This window comes from Mixophyes fleayi, chromosome 9 (genome assembly GCF_038048845.1).
Source record: "Mixophyes fleayi isolate aMixFle1 chromosome 9, aMixFle1.hap1, whole genome shotgun sequence".
Classification (NCBI taxonomy): Eukaryota; Metazoa; Chordata; class Amphibia; order Anura; family Limnodynastidae; genus Mixophyes; species Mixophyes fleayi.
The window spans coordinates 124,770,347-124,779,231 of NC_134410.1; the positions used below are offsets into that span (position 1 = coordinate 124,770,347).

At 45.7% G+C, this 8,885-nt stretch overlaps 1 protein-coding gene across 1 annotated transcript in view; it reads right to left on the reverse strand.

The window, feature by feature from the left end:
• The window catches only part of KCND1 (potassium voltage-gated channel subfamily D member 1), a 66,427-nt gene extending 61,703 nt beyond the window's left edge, over positions 1-4,724 (reverse strand). Inside the window, exon 1 of the mRNA XM_075185533.1 lies at positions 4,603-4,724. The gene's annotated coding sequence lies outside the window, so the exon portion shown is untranslated. The remainder of the gene's footprint in view (positions 1-4,602) is intronic.
• Between the last annotated feature and the right edge of the window lie 4,161 nt (positions 4,725-8,885).

An 8,885-nucleotide genomic window follows, 5' to 3' on the forward strand; every position in this document is an offset into this window, starting at 1 on the left:
ACCGTGGATGTGGTCCTTGCCCCAACTCTCAACTAAATGCCTCTGATGTGTCTTGGGGCATTGTTTTTATATATAACTGAGGGTCAAACGTTTTTAGGAAACAAACGGGGCTGAATTAAGGAGAAGATCCAGATATGATATAGTGCGATGTACGATCCTCTGAAACAGGCCGTGACAGTATGAAATAGGGCATTACCTCTTCATGCGCATTGTGGAAAGTTTAAATGCCATTGTGTTGTTCGCTCCTATATTTTATTCAGTAAATGACCCCCAGACTGTATTCTTGATGACTGCTATAAACTACAGCATAGTGCTCTGGAAATGCACTCAAAGAAATGCTGTATAAGCAAACTTGTCAATCATAGCTTTGCTGATATAGATCCTCACAGATCCTGAAAGACAAGGGGAAGCCTTTAGAAGCTCCTCGAAACGTTTAATTTAAAAGTGCAATTTAAAAAAATAATATCCATGCAGCTAAATCAGCTCTCCTTCTATTACACATTTACATACATAATTTACTGTTGTTTATTGAAGTAATATGTTATGCAAGTGAATGTTTCTTTGCTTCCAACCTACTTCTCATTTGCACAGAGCACACTTGCCATCTCTCCCTGAATGTCAGGGAGACTCCCTGAAATAGGGGTGATCTCCCTCACTCCCTGAAGAGTCTGGCATTCTCCCTGATGCTGAGCCAGTACAAGACGTGGTTGGCTTCGCCATCTGTGGCATGATGACACAGTTCAGAAATTGTGTCCTATGTCCATGTATTGATGCCTATGGAGGTGGCCATTTTCATGGAGACCAAGATTTAATCAAAAACTGACAGGTAAGACAACATGACTTCAGTAATGGAGACAGAAATGTAAAAGACACTTCAGTCTCTAGAGATTCATTAGCTGCTTTTCTTTAACGCATAGTTGCCTACTCACCCGGAATGTCCGGGAGACTCCCGCATTTCTGGGAGACCTCCCGGGCTACCATGAGAGCAGGGCAACCTCCCGGTTCTCGCCCTCGCAATAGATAAGTGGCAGGGGATGGGACTTAATGATGCAAATATTGTGACATCTTAGCCCCGCCCCCTGCGGTAATTGGCCAACATTGTGACAATCGTTTAGGGGGTGGTGCCAAAATGATGCGATTTGTCAAGCCCCGCCCCCGCACGCCCACCTCCCCGTGGATCTCCCTGAAGCCAACAAGTAAAAGTTGGCAAGCATGGCATAGGGGAGGGGTCGACGACAAAGACGGAGGCGTCAGATGGTAAGTTATTAAAACGAGCCAGCATTTCTGGAAAAAAAATGGCTTGCCATTTGCTACTCTATTATACCGTTGACTAACAATGTTCTTGGTTTTGCCAAGATGAAAAGTTACTCTTTTGTTTTGCTTTACTTTCCTCAATGAATCAGGCCCAGCATGCGCTATTTTCTAATTTCTGATATTTTTTGCAATTTTTATTTCTGACCCGGAGTCGTTACTGCGCGTACGTACGTGTCATTCACGTAACGCAAGGGGAGACCAGGAAGGCTGTGGAGGTGGAGCAGAACACCCATCTACCGCCATGTTCTCCCTATAGGATTGAATGGCCAACCATCAGGGTAAGTTCCATAAAATCTAAGCTTTTCGGACCTTGATTAATTTGCCCAAACCTCGGTCCCCATATGGGAAAAGCCGGTTCATCATGGTGTAGGGCTCCATAAAAGCCCCCTAATATAGCTGTGAAGAAGGAGTTGCTTTTATATTATATTTAAATTGAGGTAAGGGTGGGATATGTAGTTAAAGAACTAGGGAGAAGGTATTATTCATATCATAGTAATGAAGTAGGTGTCAAATCAGTTTGATTACAGCCCAGAGGCGAAGGCAGTTTTACTCTCATTCACACTCTTGTCCACACCAGCTGGCTAATTTGCTACAAGTACGATGAAACCTTGATTAGCTGCGCTAATGAGGCTGAATAGTCGATAATCACAGTTTCTAAAAATTACACCCTATTTAGAAAACAGCTATTTCCTCGGCATAATGTGTGCAATTACTTATAAACGCTACATACAAATTGTAGATTATATACCATATCAATATAATACCACAACTAACAAGTCTTAAAGGGGATAGAAGCCTTCTACTACTTCGCAATATTTAGCGCGATTGGGTACGGGGCTCGGCGGCAGAGATACGTGTCTGTGCGAAGAAAGCAACCCAAGATTGCACGCGAGATGATCGCTTGATGCTTCCAAGAGATCCTGGACGCCTCAATACAGCATAGTCTCTGGCCAGTGGTGATAGATATAAAGAACAATTTTACTGCATGAAGGCTAAGTTCAATTTCTCTAGTACACACGCTGGGCTTGATTCATCAAGGAACGCAAAGTGAACGCAATTTGCGTTTTTTTAAAAATCGGACAGAAATTGCACAACGCCCGTACGTATTCAGGTACAAACCGATCTCAATGGTCCACCATCATCATGAATATGCTTTACTATATCTCTACTCCTAACTGTGTATTAGAGCGTAAGCTCTTGTGTGCACGGCTCTTACGCTGTCTCCAGTTATGTTCCTGTGCTGTAACCCTGTAACCGATACCTGTTTTACCAAACCTCCGTACAGACCTAGAGATAGATGGATAGATAGATAGATAGACAAACAGACAGACAGATAGATAGAGAGATACTAGATAGATAGATAGATAGATAGATAGATAGATAGATAGATAGATAGATATGAGATAGATAGATAGATAGATATGAGATAGATAGATAGATATGATATAGATAGATAGATAGATATGCGATAGACAGATAGATAGATAGACAGACAGATAGATAGATACTAGATAGATAGACAGACAGATAGATAGATAGATACTAGATAAATAGATAGATAGATAGATAGATAGATAGATATGAGATAGATACTAGATAGACAGACAGACAGACAGATAGATAGATAGATAGATAGATAGATAGATAGATAGATAGATATGAGATAGATACTAGATAAATAGATAGATATGAGGATAGATAGATAGATATGAGATAGATACTAGATAGATAGATAGATATGAGATATAAACTAGATAGATAGATATTAGATAGATAGATATGAGATAGATAGATAGACAAATATTAATTCACTCAATCACTGGCTCTCAGATCTGTTTATACAGCTCCTGACTTCAGGATAATTGTTTGCGCACTGTGGACCTCATCTAGGAAGCGCGATCAATTTGCCCCACAAATCGTTCTGGTTTGCCCCCTGTACCTATACACAGCTCACCTCAAGAAACACAGCTATTCTCTGCTCCCAGGAGACACCTCTACAAATTACCTAGTGTTACAGAGACAGAAAAATCGAAAAAGTGCAAAAGTGTAAACACCACATCAAAGTCCACCCTCCGACCACTTTACTACCAGACCTTTCATAACAGCAGCTTTGCTATTTTTCTCCTAAAACCCTATACATTAGGATGAGCGGACATTGGGCAGACTTTACTACATGCACCTGTCTAGTGAAACTGGAAGGAGCCAAACATGTTTCATTGACAGTATAGGACAAGACCTAAAATTCTGCAACTACAGAGAAACACATTAGCCCGATCCAACTCCCCCTACTGGCCGGGGCAAATTTCTGCTCATGTAAATACCCCCATACTGCTCCAAAACCAATGCATTGTAGTGCGAGGAGCTTTCACCCCTGCCCCCCACCCCCCATGTACCTAAATGCCCACCTTGACCTGCCTAAAAAATATTTTGTGCACTATTGGGTTAATGATTTGCAGACATTTACATAATTTCTGTCCATGAGGCTGTGCACACGTGTTCATGTCTGTTTACATTCATTGTATACACCACTCATTAACCTGCGGCTGTCAGTGGACAGTGATGCTATTGCTCATTTTCGCAGTCCCTCTCCTTTGCTTTTGTACTCAAAGGCTTTGTGCATCCACCACACACCGTTCATCATAGCGCTGGGATCCCCGGCAAACACATCATTCACTGCATAGATACAACGTGTCATCCTGCACAGTGCTAGTCTGTGACACACATGTGCACTGCACCCTTACATTGTACATCACACACTGCATTATGTAACACTGTCACCCACTAAATGATCTGTCACTCACTGCTCATCTTACAGCCTCACTATGTGGCACATACTGCTCTAGTGTGGGCACATCTTGCCAGCAGTCCCCATTACATCTCCAGCACCAGTCCCTGTCTACTTTCTACCAGTACTCCCTTCTTGCTGTCCACCAACATCCTCTTTACTCTGCACCAGCAGTCCCTGTTTTCTCTTCAACAGCAGTCCCTAACAGCTCTCTATCAACAGTACCTATTTTTTTCCCTATCTGCTGTCTATCAGCTATCCCTACTTTCTATCGGCAATACCTGTCTGTTCTTTATCAGCAGTTCCTACTTACTCTCTGTCGGTAGTCCCTACTTTCTCTATATTAACAGTCCCTGTTGGCTCTCCATCGGCATTACCTACCTGCTCTCCTCCGATAGTCCCTGTCAGTTCTCCAACCAGCAGTCCCTGACAGCTCTCCCACCAGCAGTCCCTGTCAGCTCTCCCACCAGCAGTCCCTCATGGTTGCTGTCAGCAGTACTTACCTGCTAATCCTCAGTGGTCCCTGCTGTCCGGGCAGCTCCCAGCCTCCCAAGTGGTCCAGCTCAGGGCAGAGATACAGGAGTCAGCCCGGGGCTGCTTTCCATCATCTCAGAGCCGGGATTAGAAGAATTCCCCCCGCCCTCTCCTGCCTCCCCCTCCCTCCTCTCCAGCCTCACTCATTCCCTTCTTCTCATCTCTTAATCGCTCTGCAGGAGGAGGGACCTGGCGGAGGCTGCAACGCTGGAGCCTGAGGGGGGTTACAAGTGGTATTGTGGTTTGCACGGGGTATTAATCTCTGCACTGCAGCACTGGAGACAAGATACAGGGGTTAGGATGGGAGTACCACATTCTGCACTGCAGCACTGGAGCCAGATACAGGGGATAGGATGGGAGTACCACATTCTGCACTGCAGCACTGGAGCCAGATACAGGGGATAGGATGGGAGTACCACATTCTGCACTGCAGCACTGAAGCCAGATACAGGGGATAGGATGGGAGTATTACATTATGCACTGGAGGCAGATACAGGGGATAGGATGGGAGTATTACATTATGCACTGCAGCACTGGAGCCAGATACAGGGGATATGATGGGAGTATTACATTCTGCACTGCAGCACTGGACCCAGATACAGGGATAGGATGGGAGTATTACATTCTGCACTGGAGCCAGATACAGAGGATAGGATGGGAGTATTACAATCTGCACTGGAGCCAGATACAGGGGATAGGATGGGAGTATTACATTCTGCACTGGAGCCAGATACAGGGGATAGGATGGGAGTACCACATTCTGCACTGCAGCACTGGAGCCAGATACAGGGGATAGTATGGGAGTACCACATTCTGCACTGCAGCACTGGAGCCAGATACAGGGGATAGGATGGGAGTACCACATTCTGCACTGCAGCACTGGAGCCAGATACAGGGGATAGGATGGGAGTATCACATTTTGCACTGCAGCACTAAAGCCAGATACAGGGGATAGGATGGGAGTACTACATTATGCACTGGAGGCAGATACAGGGGATAGGATGGGAGTATTACATTATGCACTGCAGCACTGGAGCCAGATACAGGGGATAAGATGGGAGTATTACATTCTGCACTGCTGCACTGGAGCCAGATACAGAGGACAGGATGGGAGTATTACAATCTGCACTTGAGCCAGATACAGGGGATAGGATGGGAGTATTACATTCTGCACTGAAGCCAGAAACAGGGGATAGGATGGGAGTATTACATTCTGCACTGGAGCCAGATACAGGGGATAGGATGGGAGTATTACATTCTGCACTGCAGCACTGGAGCCAGATACAGGGATAGGATGGGAGTATTACATTCAACACTGGAGCCAGATACAGAAGATAGGATTGGAGTATTACATTCTGCACTGCAGCACTGGAGCCAGATACAGAGGATAGGATGGGAGTATTACATTCTGCACTGCAGCACTGGACCCAGATACATGTATAGGATGGGAGTATTACATTCTGCACTGGAGCCAGATACAGGGGATAGGATGGGAGTATTACATTCTGCACTAGAGCCAGATACAGTGGATAGGATGAAAGTATTACATTCTGCACTGCAGCACTGGAGCCAGATACAGGGATAGGATGGGAGTATTACATTCTGCACTGGAGCCTGATACAGAGGATAGGATGGGAGTATTACTTTCTGCACTGCAGCACTGGACCCAGATACAGGGATAGGATGGGAGTATTACATTCTGCACTGCAGCACTGGAGCCAGATACAGAAGATAGGATATGAGTATTACATTCTGTTCTGGAGCCAGATACAGGGGATAGGATGGGAGTATTACATTCTGCACTGCAGCCAGATACAGAGGATAGGATGGGAGTATTACATTCTGCACTGGAGCCAGATACAGGGGATAGGTTGGGAGTATTACATTCTGAACTGCAGCACTGGAGCCAGATACAGGGATAGGATGGGAGTATTACATTCTGCACTGGAGCCAGATACAGAGGATAGGATTGGAGTATTACATTCTGCACTGCAGCACTGGAGCCAGATACAGAGGATAGGATGGGAGTATTACATTCTGCACTGCAGCACTGGACCCAGATACATGTATAGGATGGGAGTATTACATTCTGCACTGGAGCCAGATACAGGGGATAGGATGGGAGTATTACATTCTGCACAAGAGCCAGATACAGTGGATAGGATGAAAGTATTACATTCTGCACCGCAGCACTGGAGCCAGATACAGCGATAGGATGGGAGTATTACATTCTGCACTGGAGCCTGATACAGAGGATAGGATGGGAGTATTACTTTCTGCACTGCAGCACTGGACCCAGATACAGGGATAGGATGGGAGTATTACATTCTGCACTGCAGCACTGGAGCCAGATACAGAAGATAGGATATGAGTATTACATTCTGTTCTGGAGCCAGATACAGGGATAGGATGGGAGAATTACATTCTGCACTGCAGCACTGGAGCCAGATACAGAGGATAGGATGGGAGTATTACATTCTTCACTGCAGCACTGGAGGCAGATACAGAGGATATCATGGGAGTATTACCTTCTGCACTGCAGCACTGGAGCCAGAAACAGGGGATAAGATGGGAGTATTACATTATGCACTGCAGCACTGGAGGCAGATACAGGGATAGGACGGGAGTATTACATTCTGCACTGCAGCACTGGAGGCGGATACAGGGATAGGATTGGAGTATTACATTCTGCACTGCAGCACTGGAGCCAGATACAGAGGATAGGATGGGAGTATTACATTCTACACTGCAGCACTGGACCCAGATACAGGGATAGGATGGGAGTATTACATTCTGCACTGCAGCACTGGACCCAGATACAGGGATAGGATGGGAGTATTACATTCTGTGCTGCAGCACTGGAGCCAGATACAGGGATAGGACGGGAGTATTACATTCTGCACTGGAGACAAATACAGGGATAGGATGGGAGTATTATATTCTGCACTGCAGCACTGGACCCAAATACAGGGATAGGATGTGAGTATTACATTCTTCACTGCAGCACTGGAGGCGGATACAGGGATAGGATTGGAGTATTACATTCTGCACTGCAGCACTGGAGCCAGATACAGAGGATAGGATGGGAGTATTACATTCTGCACTGCAACACTGGAGCCAGATACAGGGGATAACATGGGAGTATTACCTTCTGCACTGCAGCACTGGAGCCAGATACAAGGGATAAGATGGGAGTATTACATTATGCACTGCAGCACTGGAGGCAGATACAGGGATTGGATGGGAGTATTACATTCTGTGCTACAGCACTGGAGCCAGATACAGGGATAGGACGGGAGTATTACATTCTGCACTGCAGCACTGGAGGCGGATACAGGGATAGGATTGGAGTATTACATTCTGCACTGCAGCACTGGAGCCAGATACAGAGGATAGGATGGGAGTATTACATTCTGCACTGCAGCACTGGACCCAGATACAGGGATAGGATGGGAGTATTACATTCTGCACTGCAGCACTGGACCCAGATACAGGGATTGGATGGGAGTATTACATTCTGTACTGCAGCACTGGACCCAGATACAGGGATTGGATGGGAGTATTACATTCTTCACTGCAGCACTGGAGGCAGATACAGTGGATAGGATAAGAGTATTACTTTTGCACTGCAGCACTGGATCCAGTTACAGGGATTGGATAGGAGTATTACATTCTGCACTGCAGCACTGGACCCAGATACAGGGATAGGATGGGAGTATTACATTCTGTGCTGCAGCACTGGAGCCAGATACAGGGATAGGACGGGAGTATTACATTCTGCACTGCAGCACTGTAGACAAATACAGGGATAGGATGGGAGTATTATATTCTGCACTGCAGAACTGGACCCAAATACAGGGATAGGATGTGAGTATTACATTCTTCACTGCAGCACTGGAGGCAGATACAGAGGATAGGATGGGAGTATTACATTCTGCACTGCAACACTGAAGCAGAATATAGGGGATAACATGGGAGTATTACCATATGCACTGCAGCACTGGAGCCAGATAAAGGGGATATGATGGGAGTATTACATTCTGCACTGCAGCACTGGACCCAGATACAGGGATAGGATGGGAGTATTACATTCTGCACTGGAGCCAGATACAGGGGATAGGATGGGAGTATTACAATCTGCACTGGAGCCAGATACAGGGGATAGGATGGGAGTATTACAATCTGCACTGGAGCCAGATACAGGGGATAGGATGGGAGTATTACATTCTGCACTGCAGCACTGGAGCCAGAT